Source organism: Dryobates pubescens, chromosome 17, assembly GCF_014839835.1.
Source record: "Dryobates pubescens isolate bDryPub1 chromosome 17, bDryPub1.pri, whole genome shotgun sequence".
In the NCBI taxonomy this organism is placed as follows: Eukaryota; Metazoa; Chordata; class Aves; order Piciformes; family Picidae; genus Dryobates; species Dryobates pubescens.
Window position 1 is genome coordinate 2,433,463 of NC_071628.1, and position 17,551 is coordinate 2,451,013.

Consider the following 17,551-nt stretch of genomic DNA (forward strand, 5'->3'; position numbering starts at 1 on the left):
TGTTCTGTGTTAGGTTTTTGTGTGTGTGCTAAAAGCTGTGGTAAAGCTGAGAGCTGGGTCTGGGTGGAGGTTGCCTACTGAAAGTCACAAGGTAAACCAAAGTCAGAGACCTCTTGATAACTCTCATCATTAAGTCTCCTATAGGATGTCTTAAGCTAAGTCACAAATATCATCCAAGAGTGTTTCTTGTGATATTTGGACACACGTTTCACAGAGAGAAGGAATTTCTGAAAGATGCAATAGCAGAGGTTTTTATTGGATTTCCTCTCCCTCTTGGAAGGTTGTTTTTTGGTGGTGGAGTTTTTTAAAGTCCCAGATAGCTAACAAAAAAAAAAAAATATTATTTTAACCACTTCTATAACTCTTACACTTCCTCCTGGAACTGAAGGTTATATGTACCTTCAATAAATTCTAGTTGCACCAGTTCCCTTACCTGAAGAAACCTAGTGTCCTTCCAACAGGAAAAGATAAAGAGTGAAGATATTTCTGAAGTAATAGAGGCAAAAATGTTGGATTTGTGGAAAACCATGAAACACTTAACCAGCAGTGCTGTAGCTAAGGAGAAGCTCTGGAAGACGAGTGAGAAGAATAGTGATGGGAAGCTAGTGGAGCTGTAGTGGCCTTGTAGTAATGCTTGGAAATAATGCTGCCTTCTCCCTCCACTTCAGATCTGCTGCAGGCTGGCACATAAAACCTGAGACACAGCTATGCCTAGGGGGGAAATATAGCTGACGTGTTTTACGGTTGTTGTTTTGAGTCACTGATAAAGCCAAGCACTAGGGAACAGTTTGTTTGAAGTGTGTGCATGCCCCATTCTGAGCAGGATGGGAATTATCTGTTTATATGCCAATCAGATAATCACACTGGAGAATAACTGGCAAGTGTGATGTTGATATTTTGGCTGAGGGATGAGGAGGACCATTTCTTTTTCCCCTTCACATACCTAAAATTTTGGCTCCTAGCAAACTTGGGAATCCAATACACAATTCAGGTTTTTATTGTCTTCTATTTTATTTTTTTGTCCAGCCAGAATAATTACTTATAGGAACTAAAATATAGTGGAAACAAACATTCCTGGAGAGATCTTTCCATTCTGGTTTTTTTTTTTTTTCTTCCTCCTTCATCACTTGCCAACCACAGCCTCTGCACTTGGCTTCTCAAGCAGGAAGAGAAAAGAATAAAGGGACAAAACCCCTCTTTTTGCACCTCATGTTTCAATTATTCACTGGTGAGAGGTAGAAGGCAGTAGCTAGGACTGGACTGAATGCAAACATTGCACGTGTGCTGTGGATCTCAGTGCCTTAATAATCAGCAATACTGTTCCTCAAACAGGTTAGCTAACAGCACAAATGAAGGCTACTCCAGAAGTTAATTTGCTGGTCTGAACTTGTTAAGTATGAGTTCAAATCCTTGCTCTTGTTTTGTTTCTATATTGTACCACAGTCAGCTCTTTGAGGTCAGATGCATAAAGACAGTCATGAACCAAGATTTACATTGAAATTACAGATAGGATAACTTTTAGGGACGGAACATGTGTGCCTGATTTTCAGTACAGTTTTGACCTCTAGTTTCTTGTTACTTGTCTGAGTGCAAATAGCCTTTCCCATACTTTAAAGAAAAATAAATTAAAGATTACACAAATAATGGAATAAAAGGCACAGAAGTTCAGCATTTTTGAGTGCAGAGCTGCATGGTAGAAAGGCTCACTCTCCCACGACCCAAAACCTCATACCTATGTATATTTATGAAATATGTAGCAGATTATTTTTCTAAGCTACCCTAGTCCACAGTCAAGGAGCTGAAATGTGGCCATTTGTATAGGATTTCAACTTTTATAGTCACCTGGAGAGGCAGAGAAGTTTTGCAGAGAGAGTAACGTGTGCTGTGTGACAGAATGGCAGCAGCAATGACTGTAGGGACACCACACACTCTGCAAAAATCTGGGAAGGAAGAAATGTGATTAAAGTTTCTCATTCATTTGAAACCTTGGAAATTTTGACTTGTTGTTGCTGTTTGTGTTTTGGTTTTGGGTCTGTTTATTTTTCTTCTGAGATGGATCTTTTGGAGATAGGGAATTGCTCCTTGAGATCACAGAAAATATCCAAACATTCATCCATAAGCATGTGCAGACATCAACTGGAGCATGAGATGATTGTCTGCATGGTAGGTATCTATGCCTGTAGGCTGCTTAGTAACATTTCTACTCCTTGAAAAGTTTCCTTCACTGATCTTAGAATCATAGAATCAACCATAGAATCATTAAGGTTGGAAAAGACCTCCAAGATCATCAAGCCTGGCCATCAACCCAACACAATCACACCCACTAAAACCTGTCCTGAAGTGCCATGTCTACACACTTTATTGAACAGCTCCAGGGATGGTGACTCCACCACCTCCCTGGGCAGCCCATTCCAATGCCTGATGTCACCACTCCATCCCCTGTTGTCTGTCTCGCTCTGTGACAGAGACGGTTTCACTTGCAGTCCCGCAGCCCTTGATTTCTAATGTGTTAATCAGACTCTTTGCCAGACATGAGCCTCTGATGGCACCAAGTGAGAAGAAGCAGTGAGTCATGACTGGGTTATTATTTTATAAAACAGTCTCCTCCTCCAAGGCTAGCACGTCTGGGTGTGTATGTGTGCCTGCCTGTGTGCGCACTCAGAGGGTGATTCTGATCAAAGCTACCACTTCTTGGCCTGCCTTTTCACGCTGACGCAGTTCTGTCACGGCTAAGATGATGTTCTGGTATGGGAAATAAAAGCAGAGAAATAAAAAGGCTTTATTTGCTCTCCAGATTCCATACAATTTTGCCTTACACATTCTTTACTCTGGCTCTCTTCTTTCCATCAGTTGCCAAACTAAAGTTTTGTACTGGGCCATTAAATAAAAAGTGAAAACAAAACTTTTATTGACATGAACACTTCTATTTTTTTCTCTCTCTTCGCCATTGGGGCCTCAGCTAAAGTGACCTGAGGCTAAATAGGCTCTCAAAGAAAGCTTTCTTGCCAAAGAAATGTCAGTGCTGTTAAACAGTACTAATGAATGCATAGATTTAGAACCTTATTTACATTGAAATTTGTTTAGTAAGCCAAGTTAGGTCTGAAAATTGGGACAAACTGTTTCCTCCATAATTTAATAACTCCAAAGACCTCGTCCATTTGGAAAAGGCAGAGCCTCACCATCCGCTTACAAATGCAAAGTCACGTTTCCCAAAATTGAATAAAATGCTAATAATACAGCAGATCCACAGATCAGCAAGTAAAGTGGCTTTTAGCTCCGAGTTCAGCTGGAGACGGAGTGAATAACAACAGACAGCTTACTCCGTCCTAAGCAAAATGGTTTTATTACATCAGTTGCCTGTGTTTCAAGTGTTTTGAAGGGTTCACATTTATTTTCATAACCTCACTGAATTTGGCACCCTTGCCAGTACTGCTGGAACTTTGAAACTGGGAGTTTTTCATTGAAACAGGCCAATTAACTCACTCAGGTCACATTCCCTATATGAACTGCTTTTAATAGTGAGCCGTACCACCCATTTCGTGGCAAACAAAAATCCATAAAGAAAAACAAATTAATTCCTTTCAGTGAGTGCTTCCCAGGGGGAAAGCATATATCAGCTGCTTAACCAAATGTGGGACACTTGGACAAATAAACAAAATGTCCTTCCATCATGAAAGTTACTGTGCTTGTTCTGTGGAAGCTGTAACTCTCATTCCTGTATCTTATGGATCAGGGTGGGGTTTTTTTGGAAACCCGAGGTTTAGTCTCCTGATCCACATATCCTTGGTGCAGAGACTTGAATCTTCATCCAGAGAGAAACTCCTCTACAACATAGGGTGTATGGGAGGTAATGTATAGCCTGGGTCTGGGTTGAATTAGAGTAGTTTTCTGCTCTGTCCTTTAGAGATAGAACCAAGTTTTCTAGAATAAAGACAGCAGCTGCCACCTAAGGCATAAGCTGCAGGTAGAACAGATCTGGAAATTTATTCTCAGGTGAAAGTTGGATATTCAATGCATTCTGAAGCATGCAGGGTCCTGTGAAACCTAAAGGTACATGTGCACACCCTATATTTGATTGTCATACAGCAGAAACTGTATCACTGAGTTAAATGCTACAGAGGTCAGACTTTGATGTCAGAACTTGGACAGTCACTCATCACTTTGAAGTTTGTACTTTTTCCACTAGACTGCACTTATTATGCTGAATTCCAGTCCCAACATTTATTCACAGTCCCTCACTACTCTGATTTAAAATAGTGATTTTTTTTTTTTTTTAATGGAATAAACAAAATCAATTGGCCTGAAACTGGGGCAGCAAGGAAACCAAAGAGACTCTGATAATACCTAAATATTTGAAATATGGCTAGAAAACAAGATGCTGCTCCCACCCAGTGAACATCATCCAGAACGTGGCAGGTCTCAGTCAAACCAAGAGCCCCCAAACAACTCCTCCTTTCTTTACTACGAACTGTTAGGAAATACATTTTTGAAGCTGAGCCTCTATCAGAATATGATATTACATGACACTGTAACCTTTTTCTCTCCAGAAAACCACCCTTTATGAATAAAACATAGGTGACCTTTAAAAACTTAGCAGTTGTACTAGGTGATTGCATATTAACAAGCTTTTTGAGGAACCGGGACAGGCATTGTACATTTCAGTTAAGGACAGATAATAGAACTATTCAAATAATTTATTATTTTATACAATACAGGGAAATGTAAGAAAACTACCTCAACAAGAGTCTGCTTGAATTTTTGTGAGTATAATTTTATGTGGCTCCCTCCATTCATCTAAATTATACAGTCACTGCTAAATGAAAGACTTCTTTTTAAAGGACAACTCTGATTTCCCTTTGCTTGAAGTTTATGAACAGCTTTGGTTTGAGGCCAGTTGATTGGACAAGTTGCAGTTACTACCAGGCAGTTTTTGTATGAGATCAAAGGTGTCTAAGGCTTTCTGTCCTTCCTTTGCCAAGATAAAGGGTTTGGAGTCAAGGCCTGAGCTGATTAAATCAGTTGAAATGCTGGGACATGAAGACGTATGCAGCAGTATATGTGGGTAAAGAGGATTTAGTCCTTTGGCTGATGTTTTATCTCTAAGAAAGGCTCTTGACTTTATTTGTTCATCTTTATTGAAGCCAAATGAAGAAAAGAGAGAGTAGGTTCACACCAAAGAGCACCTTTGGAAATGTCTTTGGAAATTCAAGACATTTATCAGTTTGACTAATCACACTGAATCTCATCTTCTTGCATGGATCTTGCTTTACTCCAGCTGTTCTCACTGGTTCTAGAGCACAGTTATCTATGGTAGAAGTTTAAGGTGGTATTCTGGTGTGTTCCAGCTCTTAACTGGCCCATCATATTGGCATCTCTCCTTAATTATAGGTTCAAGACATGGAGATTTGACAGAAGAGAAAACTAAATTGCTCAGCACTTTTTCTTGAGGTATTTTTTCCTGCCTTAGAAACTCTCTTGTTGAGTATGGGCAGGATTCATGCTACTGGGGGAACGTAATGGTCATGAACCTCATAGTATGAGAGCAGTCAACTGCCAGCTTAGTAAAGATGGAATAGTTATGAAGCAGATTAGACACTACAGAAATCCAAATGATTGTTTTAAAACTCAGTACTCATTGCATCATCCCCTCTGAATTTAAGTGGAATCCTGGAAGGGTAACTTCAAGTGAGAGTGCTGATAACCCATGCCTTGCTACTTGCACATAATTGTCTTAAGATGACTAGATGTTACTTCAAGCTTTTGCTTTTGGAAATATTAGAGCTATATCCAAGCATAGGAGAGAAAAAAAAAATCACTGACGTGTCATTTTAGCATTTATGCCCCTTAGGGTAGCTGAAGAGTTTCCTAGCAGGAGTTCTGGGGGAGCTGAGATGTGTGACTTTCCCCAGTGCAGTCACAGCATTCAGTGGTTTATCTTTTGAACTTCTGGAAGGAGGGAAAGGGAAAAATGTTCCACCAGGCCAACCTGATAGGTTTTCTCCAATGTGTCATTATGTGTTTCAGAGCATCTGTGTTGCTGCCATATGAACTGGATAGGAACAAAAAGCAATCAATTTCAGTTGAGAGCACTAATTTATCACCTTGCCATCTTTTATTTTAAGGTAGAGAATCTCTCTTTCTCTGTTTCTCTTCTACTTTCTAAATGCAAAATCAGGACAATAAAGAGACAGCCCCCCTCTTCCTCCATCTCTTCCCTCTCCCTATTTATTTATAATCTCTTATAATTAAAATAAATGTTCTGAGAACCAGAAATGTACATGATCACCCTCCATCATTACCCATTAAAGGGCAAGGGCCATCATGGTTCTCACTGCAATATACACAGGAAAAGTCTACATTTTAGCCACTTCTGCATTATTTCTTCTTAATACATGATCAGTTATTCATCATACTATGACAGATACAGAAAACAAGTACTCTTTATTTTTTTTTCCTATGAAAAAGGAAATAAACCTCATTTTGTTGTCCTTGGCATAAGTACACTCCAGCAAGACTAGGGAAAAAACCTTCAACAAACAAAAAGCAAATATCAATATCATGGACCCAGACTCTATGAGTGTCAGAAGTGCACTTTGCAGCTTCAGACCTGAGAAAGAATCTGTAGGAGGGCACAAAAGAAGGGCAAAACCTACCTTAATGTTACTTCTCAGACATGAGCTGACTCTGCATGACTCTAGGTGGCTAGGAGCCCTTGGACTGCAATACCACAGAACAAAGCCTGAGTATGCTGCCAGTCTAGATACTTGGCGTCCAGCTTTTTGCTGTTCAAACTATGGGTTGGGCAAGTCCCTATCTTCATGAAAATGACTCTATATGATTCTGGTTTTGCCCTTATCTTATATTTTCTACCTGATGCACTGAAGTACACAGTGCAGCACAATACCAAGAAATTCAAAGTCCATGTGTTTGTTGGGTTTGTTTTCTTTTGGCACTTCTCTCACATCTGAATTTCCCAAATCACCATCTATTTTTAATATAGCTTGCAAATCACATTTTCAACTCTCCCAAGGGTTTTTCTAGCCTTTAGTGAAGTCACATTGTCTAGGTAAACCAAGCAAGTTTTGGGTGCACATAGGTATGTACCAAGAGATGTTACTTCAGGACTATTAGATGTCTGTCTAGTAACCACAGATGTTAAGAACCAAGCTAAAAAACCCCACTTATTACTCCATCCAAGGTACCAAGTCTTGCCCCCGTCACAGGAAACACACAGAGCTGTTGGAGCAAGTTCACAGGAGGGCCACAAAGATGATCCAAGGGCTAGAACACCTCTGCTATGAGAATAGGCTGAGGAAGTTGGGGTTGTTCAGCCTAGAGAAGGAAAGACTCCAGTGGGACCACAGATCTGCCTTTCAATGCCTGAAGGGATCCTGCAGAGAGGTTGGAGAGTGACTTTTTGTAAAGGTGTCTAGTGATAGGACAAGAGGGAATGGTTTGAAGCTGAGGGAGAGTAGGTTTATACTGGATCTTAGGAAGAATTTCTTCAGTACAAGTGTGGTAGGACTCTGGGATAGATTGTCCAGGGAGGCTGTGGATGCCTCCTCCCTGGGGGTGTTGAAGACCAGGTTGGATGAAGCCTTGAGCAACCAGTTCTAGTTGAGAGGCATCCCTGCCTATGGTGGGGAGGTTGAAGTAGATGATCTCCAAGGTCCCTTCCAACCTAAGCCATTCTGTGATTCTCTGATTCTTTAAACACCACATAGCTGAAACACTAAGAAGCTAACAAGTTCTATTCACAGTCACACCATTTTTACCTTGTTTGCTCTTCTTTCAGTTTTAGAACCTTTACTGTAGATGTTAAGCCTTTCATCATCACTTCCCTTAGCAAACACCCCCTAGTTTATGCACACACATGGTTTCGGATATATATTCTTGGAACCTGACAGTCCTCTGCCATTCTTTCTAGGCCCCAATTTCCTAACTAAAAGCACATTACAGATCTGATGCTTTCCACAGCCTAGTAGCACATCAATAAGCTAAGGATTATTGTGCTTTGTCAGGTTTTATTTTGTAACATTATGGGAAATTCTCTTCTGCTTTGGATGAGTGCATAAACTCTTATTGCTTGACGACAATTAACAGAGCTAGTAATAGAAAATGCAATGTAATTTACCTTAGTACAAGGGATTTTGGTTAACAAAAATTAAACTATTGAACTCTTCTCTCGTAGGAGAAGGACATTGTCTCATTATGTGTGCAATTCTTTTTTTTGGCAGTTAAATAAGTAAAATAACCCTGTACACAACAGCAAGTGGGTGCTGGGCCTTGGGTGGATTTATTATGAAGGCTGTGTGGAATTCTTCAAATGTGCTTGCTTTGGAACTGGACAAAATGATCCCTTTGCAAAATAAGCATGCTGTAGCCTTTTCTGTGATAGAGAGAGTTCACCCAAATAAATAATGTTGAAGGGGGAGTTTCTTTATGTGCTGTGTAATTTCATTGTGTTGGAGATGTCTTACCTCTGTTGCTGAATTAAGAAGGTCAGAATTCAACACTCTCCCTTAGCAGCTACATACTATAAAGGCCACCACATTATTCTGAGGACCAGATTTTTCAAGTTGATCTCTAAAGAGGTGGCTTGTGTGCTTTTGATTTACCTGCCTAGGAAGGTCACTTTTCTCTCCCTCTCCCTCTCCCTCTCCCTCTCCCTCTCCCTCTCCCTCTCCCTCTCCCTCTCCCTCTCCCTCTCCCTCTCCCTCTCCCTCTCCCTCTCCCTCTCCCTCTCCCTCTCCCTCTCCCTCTCCCTCTCCCTCTCCCTCTCCCTCTCCCTCTCCCTCTCCCTCTCCCTCTCCCTCTCCCTCTCCCTCTCCCTCTCCCTCCTATTTATATGTTTTCTTCTCCCCAGGAATAGGAAGGAAATTAAACCTCAGGACAATGAATCTAAGGTTGACATTTCTACTATTAACTGGAACTTGTAGCTGGTTCAACGGGGAATGGGATATAAATGAAGCCACAAGAGAGTTGAGGAGCTAGGGCTGGGGAGCTGGAGCTGGGGGTTCAAAACACAGCCCTCCTAGTGTGAACCTGAACAAACCCATAGAGAATTTGCTGTATGTGCAGACTATGAGTTTTGCCTTTATTGTGTTTTCCTGAGCATACCTGAGGAAGAACCTCAGTAAGAAAGTATACCTCAGCACTGCAAGTTTTATCTCTGTCTCTTGAATAAAAGTTAATTTCTATATTTTAAAAGGCACTTTTTGACCCATTGCTATTTTTAAGACACAGAAATGATCTAATAAAATTTTAGGCCATAATGATTAATCCTTTATGACCTCCTCATTTTGCATAGTTTCCTTATAGTAGGGCTTATATCTGAGTCTTAATTGAGTGAGGTGGAAAGGTTAGTGTCTGCCTTTGCCTACCTGTCTGCCTATCCATTGTTTAAGTCCAGCTAGAAGACTTCAATGGCACCAAATCAAACTTTGATTCAAATAGGAGGGTGAGGTTTGATCTTTAAAATATAGGAGAAGGTTATTTAGTTGAGATGTTTCGTGTCTATTTCATGTCTGTTTCCTACCACCTTTCAGTGGGGTTTATGTTCTTTGATTTTGGAGACAATTTAGATAACCCCAGCCTAAGGTAAGATTATTGGTCTTTCTATGTGCACATGAGTGAAAAAGTCAGAAAGATTTCCACAATGTAGCAGTCCAGTTGAACATGGCCTTTTTTGGGGGAGCTGAGTGTATTTGAACAGTGGGCTTTGTAAGCAGGGCAATAATAGCCTCACATACACAGATAATGATGGATGTTATGGAATTGTGAATTGGGGTTTAAAATTGTGCCCTCCTGCCCTCAAACCTCCTTACACATACAAACAAAACAAAGCAGAGTTTGAGGTGGAAGCATTAGACTGGATTGGCTGAAAAGCTTTCCTTTAACTGGATGGTGTAAGCCTGTATCAGATAGTGTTGAAATCGCCTACTTGACCCTTGTCTAACCTTCAGTCCGGAACGTACAAAGTAGGACAGAGCTAATCCCAGCAAGTAGGTTTAAGCAAACAGACTAACAATTTAGTACCACTCAGAGAATGTCGCTTTCTGAACTTTCTGCTCACAGATGATGTTAGAAACATGAGCCATTTAAAGCAGAGCTGCATTGCAGGGCGGCTACCGAGCTCCACTTCAACTCCAGTGAAAGTTCCTCACTCTTGAGCAGTGCTGAGGAAGACATCAGTGTCTTTACTGGTATGCATGGTGGAGTATGATACATGATGTATGACTTCCAGAATATAAGATAATGATTCTGCAGCAGATTTTCTCACTCTTACCATTTACTTGGAAGCCATTGTCTCCTTTAGAGATATTTGCCATGATGTGCAGCATTTTCAGTGCCACAAATAAAAGCCATGACATCAAATATGTGTGTGTGGAGCTGTTGATAGTTGTGAAGATTTTCTTCTTAGACAAGAGCTTATGGAGAAATTATTTTTAGGATGGAGACCCCTAGACCCTTCCTACATTACCATGTGGAGCACAGAGGAAGACTGAGAGAAAAGAAATGTGACAATTCCTCAGACCTAGCCTGCCCATTGGAAAAGTTTGTTCCTTGTTTCATCAAGGCCAAAATGTGCTGAGTTGAGCTAGGTTGATCTGTCTCTCACTTTCCAGTTAGTTCTCATGGTTTAAATGGCCTTATCATGTGGGAAAAGATACAATGTAAAGCCAGCAGGAAAGTAAATTGGGCAAAGAAGCATTATGGAATGGACTGTGGCCCTTAAATATCACTCAGGGTAAAATCCTGGTGGCTCTTTAAAATGGGATATATACATTTTTTATTCAATGGAACAATCTGTGAGATCCTCTGTTCTCATTCCTGAACAGAAAATTTAGAATCATAGAATCATAGAATCAATAAGTTTGGAAAAAACCTCAAGGATCATCAACTCCAACCTGTCACCCAACACCTCATGACTACTAAACCACGGCACCAAGTGCCACGTCCAATCCCCTCTTGAATGCCTCCAGGGACGGTGACTCCACCACCTCCCTGGGCAGCACATTCAATGGCTGTGGCTCTCAACAGAAATTGCAACTTCGTGGCTGAGCTGAACACCTCAGATTTGTAGTTGCCAACATCAAAGTCCTGCCAACTTTAGGGGAGTTTGGATTTGATTCCATAGCAGGACATTGTGGCTTAGATTCAGTTTTGATGTTCCTTACGTCCAATAAGACATTGTGATGACAAAGCATAGGTACAATGTGGGTAGACATTGATATGGAGAAATTATGATGCCAGGGTTGTTTGAGAGTTTTTGATGTATTATGGGACAAATATCCAATTCCTTACAATTTTTTTTTTCTTTGAGATTCCTGACTATAACATTGCTCTGCAAAAACAAACTAGAACTTGGTGAGAAGGTTCATCAAGGCCAGAAACAATTCTGGTGAAGAAATAAACCACATTCTAAGGTTAATAAGTGCAAAACTAGCAGGCACTGCCATAAATTACTGGCAAAACCCAAGCTGTAGCTATGCAATTCTTCATTTGCCTTTTTTTAATCATTTGTTCCAGCATGAGAGTCTCTTTATAAAAGAGAGAGCTGGTGAAATACCACCAGCCTGAAGCAGGAATGAGGAGACCATAAATGTTTCCCACTGAAATATACAGTGAGCTCATTGAAAATATAGTCAATTTTTTTTAATAGTAAAATCATTTTAAGTTTGCTTATATGGTGCACATAAATCCAAAAGCCTGAACTGAGTGTTATTAAGCCTAATGCCTTGAAACCTGCACTATTGTTCCCTCTGCAGTTTCAAAGGCAATACTGATGTGCCAAGTGTCCCCAGAGAGATGCTTTCCCTCTCAGATGTGTGTACTAAAGCCAATGAGACCCTTCCTGAATCCCTCATCCTTCATGCAGTCCTTTTCTGGTTTCCTGGGCAGTGGAGCCTAACACCCAGCATTTGGAGATGAGGTCAGATTATGAAGATGATCCTGGAGAAAAAAGGGGGAACAAAATCAAGGCTGTAAAAAAATGAGTGGAGTGCGAAAAGCCCAAGAGTTTGAATCTCCTCTCTGACTCCTTCTCCTTCTCTGCTTCATGATGAATCTGCTGTCTTATCTGTTTCTCATTTTTGGTATGTGATTTTGTTGGCACTAACAGGGATTATTTTTTTTCAGCTCTCATTCTGGAAGACATGCCAAAGAGTGCACAGAAAGCTCACATGACAATCTTTTAATGGTATATGTGAAAGCATGAGGAGTTTTAAAGGAAGAGGGAACATACTTCCAATTAAAATCACATGCTACGTCCCCCAAATAGATTCTCACTGAAAGAGAGTCACATCTCAGACACATGCTGCAATAGTTCCTGCACATGGCTCTAATTGTCTTGAAACTACTTGCTGGTAAAATATTTACACTTCCTCAACTTGTATACAGTGGGCACCTTCTTGTGAAGTGATGGGAGGGGAGGGAGCACGGTGGACACTAATCTCTGCCAGTTAGGCCCCTTACAGTGAATGAAAGCAAAAACAACCCTAACATTTCTTCAGCTGCCAGATGGGTTCAGCAGCATCATGTTTCTGAATATGGGATGCAGTCTTTCACACTCATGCTTGCACAGACCTCTGCCCACATGCATGGTTGCACTCCCCCATTTCCCATTCCAATCCTGATGATTCTAGATCAGATCTTTAGCTGAGGACCAGACTTGGCATCCATACCCAGTCTGCTTTTGCAGTATAGCTATTTTTAGCTGAAGCAGTAAGGTGGTACCATCACAGTCAGATAGCTGCATGCAGCACCAGTCTCATGGCCTTGAATGGCTCAGAACTTTCCACCCATTACTTTTGTTCCCGAAATGGCAAAACCTCATCCTACTAATGTCCATTGGTTTGCAGCTGATATTTACTTCAGAATGTCAGTTCCTCCTTCATGTAGCACTGGCAGGCATTTGTTACTTCTCCAGAAAGAATGAGTATGTTCCTTCAAGGCTGGCTGAACATGTGGGCTTGCATGTGTAGGACTTCTCATAGTGACTGAATAGCTTTAGAACAGAGGTTTGCTTTAACCTCTAAAGAACTTCTCCTGGACCTAATTCTTAAGAAATGCTGCATTTTGTTTGCAAAATTAAAGCAGTTGTATGAAAGTTTGCCAGAACTGGGTTGAGTTTGTAAAGATAACTGGATTTAATTGTGTGTAGAGACCTGATACCAAAACACAATGATCTGGTTTATGGTTTTCCCTGAACTGGAACTGCTTTGAAGCTTTACATTGTCTGTATGGTAAGGTGGTTAAAAGGGTATTTCCTCACTCATTTTATGAAACACAGTAGGTTAGCTGAGGTAAGGTTTAACATTAGGACTAAAGAAACTACTCCCATATGTTGTAGAGGGCATCAGAAATACCACTTCATTCATCTTTCCTCACAATGAATTTTGACTTTCTGTGTCTTAGACACTTATCCCAAATTTTCATGTCTCTGTCCTTCACTGAGATCTTTATCATTTGGAAAAGTACACCAGTCTTGAAGCTTTAATGTTAAGCACATTTCCACAAGAAAGTATTGCTTTAACAAGGGTGGAAAATGCTCTCCTTAGAAGAGCAATTATCATTAAAGATTCATTATCAAAAGAATAGTTACCTAAAGCGGAAAAGTATGAACAGTGCCACTGATTCATTCCCCTGACAAAGTGTGACAGCAATCCCAAGATGAATATAATTCAAAGACTAGTACAAACTTGGTTTGTCTGTCTGCATATTATATGGATATTGCTGCATTACCAGCTTGAGCACATCTTTGAGTGATGCCACCAGGCTGCTGCCAACCTTTGATGCCAGTGTGCTGTTTTACACTCTGGGGACCTCTTCATCTATCTGCAACGAGTGGCTGATTTTTTTTCTTTAAACTTTGATTTTCTATTCCAGGCAATCTTCTCCAAGGGGTTACCTAGTTCATCAACATTTTGAAGCTCACTGTGAACCTTCAACTTCACACCATAGGCTCATGTGCTTTCAGACCATACAAGATTTGACTGCTGTTGATCTGTAGGCACATGTGGCACAAATGGAGGTTTGCTTATGACTTTATCATGAAGTGTTTGCATTCCCCTGCACCATATAAAGCACTCAAAGCTAAAGACGACCCCCACTTGTTTTCTGTATGGCAAGAATTTACTCACTCTCCAGCTGAGGCCTTGGGAAAGGAATTTTTTTTGTAAATGGTTTACTCCAAAGCAGATCTGGGAGGAGCTACATGTTAAGATTTGTGGGAATCTTTGAGATTTTTAATTTAAGATAAAAAAGAGATTCATATCTTTTAGAGCTTATAACTGTACAGACACATTGAACTCCACACGTAGACTTATGTGCATCACCTTCAAATGCTAGATTTTGGATGATTTTAGTAGAAATTGAATGCAGTAGATTGAATATTTACTAGTATTATCATATCAAGTCACAGTGTAGCTTTCAATGTGAAAATTACAGCAAAAAGAAATTCTGCTTTGCCAAGAAAAACAATCTAATGACAGTAACCAACTGTGTTGGCCTGTTCACATGGCAGAGTTGGGCAGCAATGTCAGCCCAAATGATGAAGCCCTTCACCAGGCACAAAACTCACAACAAAATCAATGGGACTTTGTTTAAATATAGATTTAATTAAATCCACAGGATCAGGCCAGTTATTGGTAACTTTGGTCAGAATGAGAATCTTAGGGAGACAGTTGAATCTTTCCCATCTCTGCCATTATATAAATGTTATTTTTGCTAAGATATCTTCCTTCACCCCCACCCCCCAAGCATTTCAGAGACAATAAAACACCAGGAATCCCTGAAGAGTGGTAAAATGCTGACATGATTTAAGGAGGAAGACTCTGATAAGAAGATAAAAATCTAATAAACAGAGTCTGGAGGACCTTGGCAAGTCTCAGCTGCTTGCCAGTGTAAGCAAAGCCCCTCCCAAGGAAAACAAAGGGAACCTTAATCTCAAGGACATTCCACTCACAAACCATCTGAAGGAGAAAGTCAAGGCCACGACCTCTGCAGTCTGAAGTTATGAGCATACTGACAAGAAAATATTTGACTTGGTTCAAGAAGCAAAATCAGTCACTGGATTTTTTAATAACTTTTTTCTTCCATAGGAGACAAACTAATGCAGTGCTGTGTTATGTGTCGATGTGCATTGTATACCCCCCTCCTCTCATCATCAGATGGGAAGGATGTGCACGTGCATATCATACATGACTGTTGTTGTTATTATTATTAATGAGATATGTACATTGAATCAAGTATCTATGCCCCAAAACTTCCACAAGATAAGTAAGCTAATTGTATATGACTGCTGTGTTTTTGACCATCCGAGGCACAATGTCAACAGATTAAAATGTTGGCTTTGTATCTTACTGTATGCAACTTTAGGCCATTTTAAAAGCTCCTAAAAGATAGCTAGGCTGTAATTAGTTACTAGGGGTCTAAATTAGTCCAGATAAATCAAGTGGAAATATAAAACTACATCCAACAGCCAAAGATGTCCTCAGGCTGCAAAGATTCATTGTCTCCTTTGGTCACCAACTACTTACCCTTAATACTCATTCTCCTACCCTTCTGTGGATGCTTCACATGTTTGTAACACTGGAAATGAAGACATCAGCAACAATTAGGAAGTGGGGTCCTTGGACTGCCCCTTTTCTGGAATTTCTGTTCTGATTTGAAAGACTGATGGATTTTAGGCTCTAAAGGTACACGGAAAGGCACAGGAACTTCTCAGCTCTCTGGATGGTGTGGACTTTGCTTTCAGAAGTCATCACATACTGTCATTTCACATCAAATTTAAGAAATACAGGCAGTATTTTCTGGAGCTGGCTCTTCAAATCACAGCACCATAAAGAACTCTTTCATTTTCTGCCTATTGCAGTTTATTCCTAGGAATCTGTGTAGTTTCCTTATCTTGAAGGAAATTCTCTCCTGGTGCAGAAGAATAGGACTCAACATGTCACACTCTACTTGCTATGAGAAGATCTCCAGCTAAATATTTCATACAGATTTTTAATGCTCCATTTGTTTCCAGATGCTGGTAACTTTATTAAGGTTAATTGTACTGCCCTGAAACATGGCTATGAAGCACATTATTCACCACACATTGCTGCAGCTCACTAACCCTGTGGGTTCCCTTACTAAAGCCTATCACTTTGATTTCATCACTGGAAGTTGTAAGCCTCTCAGATCTGCTTAGCTAGTGGCTATCAGCAGAAGTGACTTCAGGTGCCAGATCATTAAGACATAATACCAGGTATATATGACCCACTGCACATTCGCCATGGTCCAGTCTGACCCCAGCTCTTCTTAGGGGTAAAGAAAAAACAACCCAACAATCCATGAATAAGAATAATCATCATTTTGGCCAGTGCTCCACCAGAAGCTGGGAATTTGAATCTTGAGCTGTGGGTGAATAAGCTGTACAACATAAAGAGAAGCAAGGACGAACTAATCTGAACTGAACCCTGCCCCTCCAATAACCTGCCTTGTTGTTGTGGCACCTGATGACATTTTCTGCCATGTTGTGTAATGACTTAAGGGCTGTAATGGGTTGCATGCTGTTAAATGTCATCAAATGCCATGAATCATAAACAATCCTGGCTTCTAAACCAGAGATTAGAGATATTTATGAAGTTTAGTCTCAGTTTGGGTTTTCCAGACTCTTGAAGTTCAGAGGGTTCTTTTTATGCTTATTTATTTATTTATTTGCTTACTTTTATTGCACAGGCTGCTTCCTGCTGCCGTGATTGACCCTGCTGCTAATATACCCAAACTGCAGAGCTTGATGTTAATCCAAAGGAGGTGAATGTCTGAACTGATTGCCTGCTGACAGCCAGTGTAAAACTCAAAAGCATGACTGCAGATACTGAGATTAGGTATTGGAAGAACTAAAAGAGGAAAAAAAATTAAAAAAGAATTAAAAAGATAGGATACAACTGCTCCCTCTCTGCAGAAGCAGCAGGAAACAATCCCTATTGCCCTCCTCCTCAAGTGCAATTTCTGGTTCCCAAAACTTTGCAATGTTACAAACCTTTTATTGATCCTATAAGAATTAAAGCAGATACAACAAAGAAGCCATAAAGTGCAAAGATAAAAGAGGAATAAAAAGGACAAGGCACTTACTGTTGTTTGTTATAGTCTTAAAAGGAATTAAGTTAAAAAACAAACAAACAAACAAAAAAGATAAGCACCATAAAACATAGTGAGGGGGTGCAAAATCCAGATCTGGCTGTAACTCATATGTACATTGATTCATATTGCCAGGTTCATAGGAGAAGATACTCCATGGGACACCTCCCTAGATCCTTGATTTTGTTTTACTTTATATGAATTTCCTGCAAGAAGAACTGAGGATTGAATTTCTCTTTGGTGCTGTGTTTCTGGTCACCTATTGCCTTACTGGAAGAGACACGAGACTCACACACATGGCCACACACGTACAAAGGTTTACCAGTGCCATGGAATAACTCTTCTGGTCCTTCTGTGTTACAGTGTTTGACACTTGTGGACATGCAAACCCTTTGGATTTGTTCTCCCCATTCCTGTTATAAAG